This window comes from Lonchura striata, chromosome 8, assembly GCF_046129695.1.
Source record: "Lonchura striata isolate bLonStr1 chromosome 8, bLonStr1.mat, whole genome shotgun sequence".
Taxonomy (NCBI): domain Eukaryota; kingdom Metazoa; phylum Chordata; class Aves; order Passeriformes; family Estrildidae; genus Lonchura; species Lonchura striata.
The window spans coordinates 23,648,545-23,663,708 of record NC_134610.1 but is presented as its reverse complement, the minus strand read 5'-3'; the positions used below and the strand labels follow the sequence as shown (position 1 = coordinate 23,663,708).

Sequence of the window (15,164 nt, the reverse complement as noted above, 5' to 3'; positions counted from 1 at the left end):
ATGTATGGACACACCTCATTTGTTCAGTTATAGCTATGGAGTTTAGCCAATTTATGGCAAAATAACCTACTCCTGTCATGGAAGGGATGGGATTCACTGAATTAATATAAATTCCTTGAGGCAGCAGCTACATCTGAGCAGCACTAAGGGGAACCAATTCTGTTATAGTAAGGTAGTTCAGAATACTACAAGTTTTGCCCTTTTTAGCATGGTAAAATCCTCATATGATGCATCTTAAGGTGAATGGAATGTCTTTGGTGGATAGATGATGGAAATTATTGATGTATCTGCCTAATGTGCTGTTCTCTTGGCAGGCAGCCTAGTCTTCAGAGGATAACTGAGAGCTCTCATATGCTGTTAGTGTTCTTTGCAAGGGTTCTCAAATCACATAAAAACAGACCACCTCTTGCTCTGCAAGATGTATGTAATGGCACTGATCTCAGAGGATGGTGCTCACACCCAGCCAGGAGACTACTGGGCCCACATTCTTTAAACCCACTGCATGGTGAAGTAAGATCCTTCTCCAGGAGGTGTATTTCATGGGTGCAGAGTGCCAGGACTGGCAGAAGGTGCTTTTCTCTCTCAAGTCTTGACTGCATCAGCCCCTGTAGCCACATTTTCATTATATCTGCATACTATATTTGGAGTTGTTTTCATTTGTAATAGTGTGGATATTTCTTCTTCTACTGTTGAGTCAGGTCTGCCACACAGGAATTGCTTCTTGTTTCTCCATTGTTTCCCTGATGCTTCTTTTCCCATCTTATTTTCCAAGTATTTTCTGTGGGGTTTTTTTGCTTTTAAGTTACACCTGTAATCATAGCATACTGACTATTCATATACCAAGCCTGGTATACCCTTTCAGCTTTAGCAGATATCCTTCCTGCCTGCCTGCCTTTTCTCTCTTTTTTTGCCCTAGCTGCAATACTCCTTGACTGAGTCACTGTCCTAGTGCTGAATCTAAGGAAACTGAAGTGGCCAGTGGGTCCTCCTGAGGAGGACAGGATTTCATTAAGCACTCCAGTCTGACTGAAGTTCCTAAAAGCAGTACTGGGAAGGTTTTTTACCTTTTTTGAAGGACTCTAGAAACCATCACAACCCTCTCCAAAATGTATTTTCTCCCTATTTATGCAGGCTTTCAAGGCTACTGCCTATGCTTTTACATTTTAACTTGGAAATCACAGAAAAAAAATGAAACGCTCAAGGCATTCTAGATTTAGATGAGTTCAAGTAAGCACTTAAAAATAATTCTTGGACTCTGTGCTTCATCTCACTATCACTGATTTTGTACTAGAAATTCTCTTGAAGAGGGCACAAATTTTGTTTAAAGACCAAATGCAGATAAGAGAACAAACCAGATAAGGGCTGCAGCAGGTTTTCTTGTTTGGTTTGGTTTCTCCCTGGTAGAAATCAATATTTCTTTGACAGATATTTGCCTTTCAATGCTGCTTTTTTCCTCATCTCATCCCCAGCCACTTCTGTACCTGTGCTACCTGACTGAGGCTTTGATTCAGCTTACACTGTTGAGAGTAGATGTTGAGAGCATGGCCTTGTGTGCTGCCTTTTTAGGGCTGAAATTTTTGAGCAATCATTCACTGTGTCTGTAAGAAAAGTGCCAAAGCCTTCAATGGAGGGAAAGCAAAGCAGCTAAGATGCAACAAGCAGTTATATGAAGGTGAAATGTTGAAGGACTTTCACCTTAAACTTGGCCTTAGTTCAGTTTGTTCCAGGAAAGTGGTGCTTTTAGGGTTGTTTTGACATTTTTTTGTCATCAAGTGAAAAGATGTCAAATAAGGTGTCTCAGTAAAATTACGCATCTTTTACTCCTTTATTGCCATTATTCCTTTATATAAATTATGCTGTTGTCTGTTTTTTTCCTGCTTATCCCATTACATTTTTAAAAAATGTACCTTTTATGAAGTTTTTTACTGGCCTATTAATATCCTTGCTTCTATTCTGCTCAGCCTTTCTCCTACTTTACAGACAGCAAACCCTCCACCTCAGCTCCCAGTAAACTAGTTCATTACCCTGGTGTAGTATTTCGTTCATTTAGCCTATATTGTGCCACCTGTCATGGCAGCTAATCTCAGTTTGGAGGTTCAGTCCCATGGGTGGGTTTAGTGTGAGATGCTTTGAGAGTTGTTTTCAAGTTGTTTGGGGAATTCACAGCATCATTTTCTCAACAGGCTCCAGTGCCATCTCTGAGCTCAGTAAGAGTACGCTACGCATTTTCTCTGGGGGGAGGGAACTCAAAAAATACTTATTCTGCAAATTATAGTTAATGTTCTAGTATAAAAGTAAAATTATAGCTAATATATCGTGTACACATTAAATTTTAAGGGATATATTCTCCATTCATTTCATGTGTGATTACTCCTCTTTGACATTAATTGGAATTCTGTGTAAAGACTGAAGAGAGACCATCAATGGTAATGTAAATTGAAACAAATCTCTGATAAAATACAGCTTTTAAAGAAAGAGTCATTCAAGTAACAGTGCTGCAGTATTCAGCTATTCTGTGTCACTAACAACTAAAGGATCCTCCGGACTGTTAATAATTCTGTAGCAGGATGATATCATCTACTGCTGCTACATCAAGGTCTTAAATAAATATTATGAGGTAAGAGTTTTCTGTAGCACATAGTTGAAATTGGCCGCATAAAATGGACTGAGCTCTGTTACAGACTCACAGCTCACCACAGTGAACCGAGAAGGGATAGCTTCAGTGTAGTTTACAGCATCTATAAAAAGTGACTGGAAAATTGATAAGAAAGATGTTAGTTTCCCGACTTGTACATCTTAGTCAGCTGAGCTGGAGACAAATCACAAGAACAGCAAGGTCTGACCGCTTCCTTATGCAACTGAGAGGACAAATCCCCTGTTTCTGTTGGCAGCCAGCTCGGTGCGGCTCGCTGCAGCTGGGCGGGGGAAGGCAGAGCGGGGAAGGGAGCGCGGCTCTGTCCCCGCCGCGCCCGGGCTCCCTGACCGCGCTGCCAGCGCAGCCCCGACCCGCTCCTGGCGCAGCACGGCACGGAGTGAAGCCTCCCGCACGGTAAGGCTTTCCCAGATCTACCTTTAGGGGATAAAAACATTTATATTGTGTTCTACTCTCTCCAGAGTCCTTCCTCTGCAATGGTGCCTATAGCAGTTATTGCCTTTAAGGAGTTTTCCTGAGCAGGATCACTGCCCTGATTTCATTTACCATGCAGACACACCAGACAGAAGAGCATGGAGTTAAGAAGGGCACGGGGGATGCATAAGTTGACATTACTGCTGACAGGAATACTCATTTGTTCCAGCTTTGATTAACTTTGCTCCTTAAAAGCACTCCTCCCAAACTCACTGCTTCTGTAGGACCTTGAGTGCCAGTGGTCCTTAGATACAAAGTGCAAACAGTGTAAAGACAGCCACAGACACCTTCAAAGACAGAAATACAGCACCTGGCGCTTCTGCTCTGCTCTTTGGTTCTATTTGAGTTTAATTCTCTCAGTGGTAAGTCTTCAGTTTCCTTCTGCCTGATGAAATCCACCCATCAAAGTTAACTCCAGTTTACTAAGGACACACATACGCAGATCAGGATTTATTTGGACTAAACATTTATTTCCATTTTAAATGGAGTTAATTGCTAATTATTCTGACCTAATTAATGGTAGCAAATGCAAATTTGCACCCTCCCAAAAATTTATTCCGGGAAACAAACAGTCCTTTCCAGTCTCTGCTTGTTCTATGACCAGCAAGGATGAGGCACAGGCATTTGTGTCTCAAAAGAAATTATTGCAAAGGGGGTAGATTTGCTTTTGTCAGTTTCATGTTAATTGACAACCAATTAAATAAATGTAGAAGACAACCAAATCATCTGGCCTAGGCATGGTTTTCAGTGAAAGATGAGAAGCACGTTTGAAACAGAATGCTTGCACATGCTGGAAAGCCTCTGTCAAATAAAAGTGTGAGGAGGTGGTGGGACAGGAGGGAGGGTCTGTAGTGTGCTGTACTTTGAAGTGTTTACTGCAATCAGATTTGGACTTACTTTGACTATGATGGCCTTTTTTTTGCAGTAAAGAAGTAAGAAATTAATATTTTCAGGGTTCATTTTAAAAAAGAAAAAAAGGAAACCTACTTCCACTATTAGAATATAGTGTGGTTTGAGGTTTTTACGATACAATTTAATCCGATTCCTGTAGCATTTTATACCTCAGTAAGGCTATGATGAAGAGCTATGTTTTCCAGTCTAAAATAAACTCTATTTTTAGTTGCTTTGGAATAGCACTGAAGGGCAGAAGCAGAGGGAATGTAATGTTTCTGCTGTTTTGCAGGTGAGCATAGCTAATAGACCCATATGTGAAGAGATTTATTTTTATTTTCAAACTGTAATGATTTCCAATTGATCAAGTTAATTCTCTTAACTATGTGAAAATGTGGGGAGGAGAAGAGAAGGGTTTCTTTGCAGCAGGACCATGAGATTCAGCCACGGTATTGCTGATCAGAGGAAATAAATCTGGGGCAGGTAAACAGACTCCCTGATAAGAAAGAAAAACAATCTGTATTGCTCTGTGGACTCTGAAGATAAATACAAAGGAAAAGATGGGGGAGTATTTTCTGGGTTTTTTTCTGAGTTGAGAGGAGAGTAGCTATGGCTCCATACACCTTTTTCCCCACTTTCAATTCTCACATTACTTTCTTCCTCCCAAAATGTCATCTCATTTCCATTTGTTTATTTCCTCCTTAGCCATGCTTCAAAAATTCTGTGAGTAGCCTCATACCATAAATTATGTCACTGAATTGACCAAATTTACCACACTGATTCCATCAGAATATTTAAGTTTCTGAGAAAAATCATAGAAATCTTGTGAAGGGTGATGTATGTATATGTTAAATTACAAACCCTCAGCACATAAATCTTAGAGTTCTGGGAAATGGTGTGTTTAAGCCCTGGAATGTCCCCTGGAGAGGCAGAGAGAGCCTCAGTGCCTGGACATGTGCCAGAGCCCTCCAAAATCCAGCCCAGGAACTGCAGGCTGAAAGTGAGAGCATGACAGTGAAAGCTAGTTAAGATGTAAACCCACACCTATTCCAAAAGCTAGAGTTTGGGGAAGTTTTACACTGAATACAATTGAGTCTATGAAAAAAAAAAATGCCGGAGCCACTGATTTTTCATCATAAAAGCCTCAAATTCTACCAATGCATTGCTGAAGTTTAATATATTGACGTTTGATGTGAAAGCTTATACAGTGCTTAAAAGACTGTAGGCTAGGGAATAGTACGTTAAATGAACACCTTTACACCTGTTGTGCTAGAACTTAATTCTTCATGAGGATGCTGTTTTTTAAAATGGATGTTTATATTTTAAAAGTTTACAGTGAAAAATAATGCTTTTGACAACCCTATTGCTCAACATTCACTGAAAAACTCCTAATATGTCTCTCTGAGGGTTCTTATGCTTGTGTTTTGTCTTGGAATACATTGCTGTCTTGTCAGCACTCTAATACCCATGAAAAACCCTCAGTATGTGAAGCTGCAAGAGTGCAAATTGTGTATTTTCAAATACTTGCTGAAACTCAGGTCCTTGCTTTGGGCTTCCTGTGGCATTATTCTTTTCTGATTATAATTCCTGCTGGTTTTACATGCTGCCTCTGTATTTTAAGATTTGTGAAAATTATGTAACATTGTGCATTACTCCTTTCTTAGCCAGTATAAAGAATTGGGCAAGTACAAAAGTACTTGATGTGGTTTTAGCTTTTGTTTTGTTTTTCTGAATGTATTTCTGGGAGGTTGGAAGTGCAAAGAAGCTTGGGTATGGTAGGCTTTTCAGGTGAAATGTCACTTCATCTGAATTTGGATTCCCCCTTCTTGGTAGATTGTATTCTCATAAGGTGATTCAGAAAGGGTACTCTGGAGTATGCATGCTCTGAGTGTGCATATTTGTCTTCCTTCTCTGCTATTTGTATAGCTTCTTTCAAATTTTTGCCAGGATGACAGTGTTTGCATATGGCCTACTTTGATTATTATTAGATTCTTCCCGTTCCCCATAATTGACTCTTTTCTGGGATGCCATGTAAGATGCCTGTGGTCTTTTATACGTGTTATTGAAATACTTGATCTCTTCCATTAGTTTGTCTGCGTGCCCTGCTCTGCTCTAGAGCAATAACCTCAAATGTTTTCAAACCCTGTAGCATTCTGTAAATCTGCTGAAAGACCAGTAGTACCTAGTGAGGAGGTAACTGGGAAATGTCACCTGTGCACAGTGGTGCTAAAGTCAAAAGACAGCACATTCAAAGGGCTAAGGCCTCCCTGCCATGAGGTACTGATGGGACAAGGTCACACTCTGCAGTTATTTTGTCAGCTGGGACAATTGATGAGGCATCAATGTTTTGACCATGTTGTCAGCTGAGTATTTTCTTCTAATGTAGTTATGATCTTATTATCAGCCAAAATCTGCTATATCCTTGCCGTGTTTTAAGATCTCTTTTGAACTTTATTTTGTACTATTAAGTAAATTTCTTCGTCAGTCACCATCCAGACCTTTGGACCAAAGTAAAATGTGGGAAATCATTTAACTTTTATAGAAGTGATTGAAGAATTGGGATGGGAATCTAACATCAGCACTGTTTGAACATGGAGGTATTTTTGGAATTTGGGGAAAAGGTGGGTGGTGGAGAAGAGAGGAAGAATCCAGGTTATTGATTTCCTTATTATGAGGAGGTCATGTCAGACACTAAAATCAATAAGCTGTTCACTCACATTTCTGCATGACTGGCACATACTGTGAGTTGTCATGGTGTATATTTGTATTTAAACAGCTGTGTACGTGACCTTACATAAGGGCAGAGCCAGTGAATTAAAGAGTATTGCAAGTGAAATTTCAATGGGATACCTGCTAGCTCGCAAAATTATACTTTCACATGACTAAGCAATATAAGGTAAGTATTGTAGCCAAGAATCAAAATTCTTCACACTGTAAAAATATTTCTCTGAGTCCATTCAAACATCTAACTACTTGACTGGATCGTAGCCAGAAGCTAACTGAATAAACCTGTGCTTGTGTAGGCTGAGAGCAATGAAAAAGCTATTGCTAGAATGTGTCATTTTGAGTACACATCTAATCCTACTCTTTAAATACAGATTGTTGGACTCTGCCTCTTAATTTTTAAGCAAAGTCATGGAACAGAATTCAACAACTGGGAGGCAAAAGCATAAAACACAACATGTATTCTGGAATGCATTTTATGGAGGAAAAATAGCCCCAAACAACAAACCAAAGAGCTTCACCTCTTTAGCCGGCTCATGTTCATTCACTACTTTATGAATGACTAATGATGTCTATGGATGTTGTACCCTTCCTTCCTCTGCTGGACATCAAATAGACATTGTATTCACAGGGAAATGAAGCTTTACAAATCTAGTGTATCAGTCAGGTGCCAGATATTTTTGTGCTTGAAAAGCCAATATTTCATTGTGGTGTGGATTTTTTCTCTCTTTTCTTTTTTTTTTTTTTTTAATTGTTTATTAAAAATTTTTGCAAACAAGAACAGGAGGGGCACTAACAGTATGCAAAATAGAAATTGTCTTACTAATCTGAAAAACTGAATACAGCACCAAAAATATCTGAGCTACCTCTTTCAAATTTACTAGTAATATCCTGCTCAGGAATGGTACAGGTGGTGAAGAACCAGTTTAATCTCAGACATTACAATTAAAACCTGCTCCAGTTCAGCTAATGGCATTTAAGTGTTGCTGTTCCTAGGCTAATAAATCCTGTGTCCTCTGGCTCTTATGATGAGGGGTAAGACTTAAGTCTATTCTTTTCATTAGGACTTGAATACATATCGAAATTATCAATGTGCTTAGGTCAGCATTAATCCCAAAACTCAAAACTTTGCTCAACAAAACCAAATGCTCTGCAATAATTCTACAAATTTTTGTTTAAAGAATTTTTTACAAGAGAATTTATTTTGGATCCTTAAGAAGTGTGGAACTATGCAGGTATGTGTGTCATCTACCAGTCCAGGCCTGCTCTCTCCAAGGCAACTAGCACAACAGCTGTGATTGTAGGGAGAACTCACCTGGCTCCACAATAACTGAAGGTGACAGCCAGTATGAAACTGAAGAACATCTGCCTCATTCAAGGAGGAGAACTGTTCAGGAAATTAATAATGCTGTGTACTGGATTTTAGGAATTAACTCTCTGTGTGATAGAGAAAGTATGGATATAAGATGACAGCTGCAAAGCAGAGAGGTTGTAGGATAAATGGAAACAGGCTTTCCAGAGCAAATAGTCTTTATTGCTTCTGTTTGCTCTTTATAGCTTGATTTGCATCCCCTAACACTTGAGTTGTTTTGTTCACTGGCTGTATTGCTTGTGAATTTAGGAAAACACAATTTAGTTCTTCTAGGCACCAAGAATTATAGCTTAAATAAAGGATTTTCTCCTATGCTTGAAGTGAAATAATATGTGCTCAGTATTCTGTTGAGTTGAATCCAGAATACTCAACATCTCATGGGATTCATCTCCTGACAAATAATTCCTTTGCTGCATGTATCTAGAGACTAGTACTAGCTAGTTAATGTGCAAGAACTTTATTACTGCCCAAGTTTTTGAAATTATCAAAATCACCATGCTACACCCTTGCCTTCTTCCCTTCTCTCTTCTCCCATGTTTCCTTTTATTGGATTATGCTCAAAGTCAGGAAAGGTGAGCCAGGAGAACTCCCCTTTACACACTTCCAAATTGTAGCAGGCAAAACGAGCATTAGGAACAGTGCTGTGAGTATAAACTTCAGGCTGATCTGTGACCACACCAAAGAGAGCATTGGAAAGGTCTCATGGGGTTCAGCTGGCCCTATGCTGTTCCATTTTACCCATGTAAATCAATGTTCTTATCAAAGCCCAGTGTTGGAGATCACCTTGTGCTCTTTATTTACAGTTCATCTCATTAAACGATATATTTTTTTGTCAGTGATCAGGGAAGCATTAATTAATTAATTAATTTCTTGCAATTGCCTTTCTCTCACTTTTCTACATAGGCATAGCTGTGATGCATATCTGTCATATTCCTGAGTTCTAGAGTGTCTATATAAAAATGCCGATCCCATTCTTAAGCCAGAAATCCAAAACTCCTTAAATAAATTTCACGGAGTGTGTGGGGGTAGGAGGGACTTGTTTTGGTTTGTTTGATTTGTTTTTTTAAAGCAGGCTTCTTCTAAAAGGTCATGTAATTGTTTTCTACTTATTGCCTATTGATCATACTACTATATTTCAAGTAATTCTTCATCTGATTATCTCTAAGCACTGCAATTATGACCAATTATCATAATACATATGTTGTGTAATTTCATTATATCCATTGGTGACTCAAAATCCAAGTGGATATACCTGAAAGTAGAGTCTAAACAATTGTTTTGTCCTACTACTGCAGAAGTCTGATGTAAGGCACCCTCCCCCATCTCATGTGAAAGAATGTTCACTTATATGAAGTACCTTTTCTCAAAGAACATGAAAGGTGCAGTAGGTTATCAAGTAGCTAGGGAACCAAAGCAGACTTTGTAGTCACAAAAACCATAAAGTATTTGTTGCTTGATCATCAAGAATAATATTAGATTATCTAACTTTGAGATCTCATCCCTAACCATAAGCTTTCCAGAGAGAAGCAGTACATTTAGACTTGGGCTCTTTCAGAAGGGAATTCAGATTACATGCCTGCACTGACAGGAAAAGGGTCTCAGGGGAAACTGGATTCCTTGGTAAAATTAGGTAACTAATTCAGATGGGAGAAACATTCCTTTTTTCCAAGGGTTTAAGCAGACAGACAAATTTCCCTCAATAGAGTTTTGCAGGATGGAGAAATACAGGTCCCCCCAAATTAGAGTCAAGCATCTAGACTGCAGCTGCAGTAGATAGAGGTTTCTTGTTACATGCTACACCTCCAATATAAGCTACAGGCTTCTTCAAAAGAAGCCAGGGCTCTTTCACCCTTGTACACGCATCTTTTGGAAATGTGCTCTACAGAAAAGTGCTTATAAAAACTAAGAAATATGTTAGAATTCTTTGTGGTAGCAAGTAATCACCAAAAGTAAAATATGCCCCTACTTAAGATAATGTGAGTGTTGCCATTTCACTCCATGAAGCCAGAACTAGGATGCTAGACTGGCTGCTTTTTATTAAAGGAAATCTGGATTTTCTTTCAGGTTGTTCAGAACCAACCCTAACCAAATCTCTGATCCACTACATGTTACTGGCAAGAAAGAAGTAAAAAAATTTGAAGCACTAATGAAAATATTTTATGATTTTAAACAAAAAGTTAGTATGTCAACCTATACAAAATAATAATTTTCTTGACACTGAAATTCAAAACCATACTTTATATCACTTACTGCATTGTTTCTCCACCAACAATTAAAAGTGCCTATAAATTCAAATAAATCTACCAGAATTTTATGGTCTATTCTGAAATTTTCAGCCTTTCCCATAATTGTTTTCTTGAATGGATACATATATAGACATGTCAAATGTTCTTGGAATGGTTACAAATACCCTTGGCCTAGTCCAAAGGTTATTTTGTGTCTGTAAGTGGCTCCAGTTGATGTCAGGGGCCCTGAACCAGCTCTGTTCCTCTAACCTGACAAAGCACTTAAACCATTGCTTAACTTCAAGCACAGACATGACTGGCATCAGAAGGCTAACCTTGTGTGTAAATAATATCTAGGTTATCTATCAGCTCTTTACAGGAAAAAAATATTAGCTTCCAATTGTGCTTCAGCTTCCATAGCTTCAGGGGCAAGAGTCACATGAATCAGCAAGACCCAGTGCATAGTAGAAAAGGGGTGAAATGCTCAGATAAAGAAAATTTCAGTTTCAGACCACAAAATTTATTGCAACTTTGACCTTGTAAAATGCTACCAACAGAACAGATACTGCTGGAAATACTGCAGGTGTCAGGTGTAACAAATAAATTCAGGAAATAGTTGATGGCTTTATTTTGGTTTTGATGCAGGGGGGGATTTTAATTCAATAACTTGCAGGGTTTTTCTCAGCTGCATTATCGACTAGGCTGATGTGACCAAACTCAGCCATCAGAGAATCATTTAAAATTTGTCATGACAAAGTACTCTATAGACTCTGGATTTTAGCAAGCAGCACAGAGAGAAGCAGGCTTAGCAAACCCAACATAACTGGGAAGAAACCAGGCAGACGATGCATGCTGAGGTGTGGACTCCAGTAAATACACCAGTTAAAAGGACTGTGTGGATGCTGGGCAGCAAGTCTTTGATAAAAGTTGGTATGAGAGCTATTGTTATCCAGTACAGAGAGGTAGGAAAAGTGCCAAGGTACAAGTAGCCAAGAAGATCTCTGCCCAGAAGGCCCTCAAATGAGAGGTGACAATGTTAATGGAAATGGACAGATCTGATTCTTCTTGGGGTCATCTGTGTCCTCAGCAATTCCAGTCACTTCCACTTTCCTTCACTAGGATTTAACATCATTTTCCAGCAGCCTGAGTTAGCTTTCAGTCCAGCATTGGGAGCCTTGCAAAGCTTTAGCTGGATCTGCACAACCTCATTCTCTTCACTGTAACTCAGCAAAAAGTTTGAAATTGGTGAGTTTGTACAAACGTGTTTGGGGTTTTTCTCTAAACAAACTAAATATATTTTCATAATTTCAAAATTAAATATCTGTTAGATTGTAGCTGTTTGGCATATCTATCTTGTCAACTCAAACTCAATCATAAAAAGATGGTGAATTCTTAACACAGTAAGAGTTTGCCCAGAAAAATCAATATTGAAGAATGACAGCAAAGAGAGTCCTATAAGTAGTATGACTTTGCCATGTACTCAAGTATTTTTGGAACCCAGACAGTACATTACGAAGTGACAGATTCATGTAGTTTAGCTGGTGATTTATAAAGTTTGCTAGCTGATTTAATAGGGTGCTAGAAAGCGTTGTTGTTCAACCAAGTAAAGAGAATCATAAAATGGTAATGAATGTTATGACAGTTCATGAATATTTCATTTGGGGTCTCTTTCAGATGCCTGTTAGTTTATCTCAGGATCTCAGAGTATATTGCATATAAATCTGCTAGAGAGCAGAAATGCACAGTATGCCAAGAGACAGGCAGGAGAGGTTTGGTGAGAGCAGCGTGTGTTTGAACAAGTGTCTCCAAAGCACAGCATCACAGTTAAGGCCTCTACAAAGTGGTCAGGAAATGGAAAGTATCCTGGGCATCATTTTTATTTGCTGTTTGTGCATTTAGGAGCATCAGAAGGTGCCTTTCAAGCTCGCCGTCCTTACCCATGACTTCTAAGAGGACTGGTTGGCTGTAAACTCACAGCAAAGCTTTTGCTGAAAAGGCCAAATGGATTCCCATCTCATTAAATGCTTGCTAAGAGCAACTTACAATGTGGACAGACATCTTTAGTAAGATACATCTGTAAAAAGGGCAAGCAACTTTTCACTTTTAACATCCCAAAGTGCAGAAGGTAATCTTTAAGTCCTGCACAGCTCTATTTACCCTGTAGTCAATTATGTATTCCATCATTAATTTTGTAAAAGGTCTTGAATACTTAAAACTAAATTATTTGTGTGAACAAATGCCAAATATTAAGGAAAAAAAATAAGATTTTTTTTTAATAGAGATAATCTGTATTTCAATGTATTTTGATCCAAACCAGCAAGATGGACCTGCCTCATCACAGCAGTGATAAGGTGGAGATTCTCATATTTCCATTTCCTTGGCTGTTTCTTAGTGATAAACCCCTTTAAAACAATGGACTTCTAACTTTATGCATTCTGAAGGTTTGCAGCAAATGAAGTAATGAAAGAAAAACATGTGAGGACAGGTCAAGAACAGCACCATGCCAGGAGTTCATTTTAATGGGAATTACACACTTAGAAGGGGTCAAAACAAATATGAAAATCTTAAAGGGACTTGCACAAGTGATATAAAGGTTTTCTGTCAGTGTTTGCATATAAAACCAGACTGAATCCCATCCCACAGACTGAATGGTATGTGATGAAGGGTTTTGTTTTAGCTAATAAATCCTTTCAGTGTTAACCTGTGGAATCCAATATTCACCTTCAGTTTTGTGGCTTTGGGAAAGACAAATTTGTGCTGAGGAGGCAAAGGCTCTATTTACAATGACTTTGAAGGAAGATGTTAGGACAGAGCTGGGGCTGGGACTCTGCTTTGTACCAGTTGACATCATCGGAAAGACAAGGCAGAAAGGGCATGACATGAAAGCTGTGAGGCCTTGCAGTTTGTCTGGTTAAATAATATTTAAATCTGGTTAAATTTGTGAGGGGCCTCAATTCAGTACTAAAATCTCTGTAGCATAAATTATTATTTTGTTTCAGTAGAAAAAAACCTAGAAGTTCATAAACAAGTTTGGTTTTACCACATGAATTTGGTGCTGCAAAACAAACAAATGCGTGACCTCCCTAGTTTATCATATTAACTGATTATAACCAGCATAGGCAACTGTGGTGCAGCCTCATATATGTAAACTGAAAGAAATATTTTTTCCTATTATTATTGCATCTTGGACAGTAAATTATGCTGAGAAAACAACGCTCACAAATTTTTCAGTGACTTTTTCAGAAGAAGTCACCAATATGGACAAAGAAATCGGAAAACGTTTAGGAAAAATTGCTTGTTCAGTTCTGGTTTGTGTCAAGGGCTGATCTGCAAACTGGAAGGAGAGAAAGATGTGCTGTCCTAGCAGATTTGACTTATGTTTACAGTAATTTGTTTGGCCACTGTTTATTACTTAATAATCAATCTTTACTATTACATTAATTCTAATTGGGATATGTGAAATATGCAGTTCATTGACCACATGACATCAGTTTACTTGCTGAATAATTTAAGCTGTTTCCTTCTAATGCCTTAGGCTGCAATATCATTACTTTTTGGCTGTCCTAATATTCAAGTTATATTGACGTTATTTCACTTATTATTACCTTCTTGACATGAAATTATTTTTCAAATATGGAAATCTTGCTCAAATACTTCTACATGACAGAATCCTGCATTAGTCTATAATGTATCATAATAACAAAAGAGTGCAACATAAAGCACTTTATTTGTTTTCTAACCTGTGCCAGCCTTCAGAGTAAGGGGATGAGAGATGCCAGAAGGAGAATTTTGGTCTGCAAATTTTTTATATATTCTTATCCATTTATACAGAAGGCAAGGAATAATCTTTTTGGTAATATAGAGGCAGCAAATGCACAAGCAGTAAATGGACAGGGTGATTTATCCCACTTCACACTGTTTTATAAGCAGTATGTATCACTCCTGTAAGTTGTCTTCTGCTTAAAGAATTGTAAGAAATATATCTCACTATTACTTTTATTGATAAAACAGACAAACCACCTTAATTCATTCTTCATCCAGAGCCTTTTATCACAGCATGGTTGTGATTAGGATTCTGATCAGAGTGTGCCACTCTGAGATTGAGAGGCTCTATCTACTCATCTATTATTCTTCACAAAGCAAAGCTCCAGTGTACCATCTGTTTTCTTACTGAATCTTGCATGTAGCTGCAAAGAGCTGGTCACCAGAGATTAAGTCTGGCAAGCAATCTCTTGGTTTGCATGGGGATAGCTAAGCATTCACTGCTATTGGCTTCTTTAAGTTTCAGATGAAATAAACTACTGTTCTCTGCTGTATTTCAATTTTTATTTTATCTGGTATTTATTTATATATGACTTTTATTTAATTTTTATCTGGCATAATTGATTTTGTATTTTTCTTGCTTTTTTTTCCCAACAAAAAACCACTTGGAAAAAACCCCAAGGAGCCATAAATAACCATGCTATAGAGCTTTAATTGAGGAGAGGTCTGTCTTGCATTTTGCAAGATCTGGATTAATAAAGGCTGCTTTATGCTGGTGGTGCCTGCCCCTTCTGACACAAGAAACAGAAATGGTTCCTGGTATGAACATTCTCAGATAAAACAAGGTATCAGCAGCCTGCTGGACAAACCTGAATATCATCATCCTATGATTCCTCTTCTATATCAGGCTGTGCAGACACCTTTGCTTTATTTTAAGAATGTAGGATGGACTGGAAGCAGCTGAATCCCCCAGGCACTGGGGGGATTTAGTTTACATTAGGCTGCACACAGTTAAGGGACAAGGAGCTGAGCACTGTGTAGGGCTGGGATGTGGCTCTTTGCA

General features: G+C 38.4%; 1 long non-coding RNA gene across 1 annotated transcript in view; it reads left to right on the top strand.

Moving 5' to 3' along the window:
• Window positions 1-2,934: 2,934 nt before the first annotated feature.
• Window positions 2,935-15,164, top strand: part of LOC144246651 (uncharacterized) — a 46,552-nt gene continuing 34,322 nt past the window's right edge. The window contains exon 1 of the long non-coding RNA XR_013340319.1: window positions 2,935-3,049. This is a non-coding gene — a long non-coding RNA (uncharacterized LOC144246651). The remainder of the gene's footprint in view (window positions 3,050-15,164) is intronic.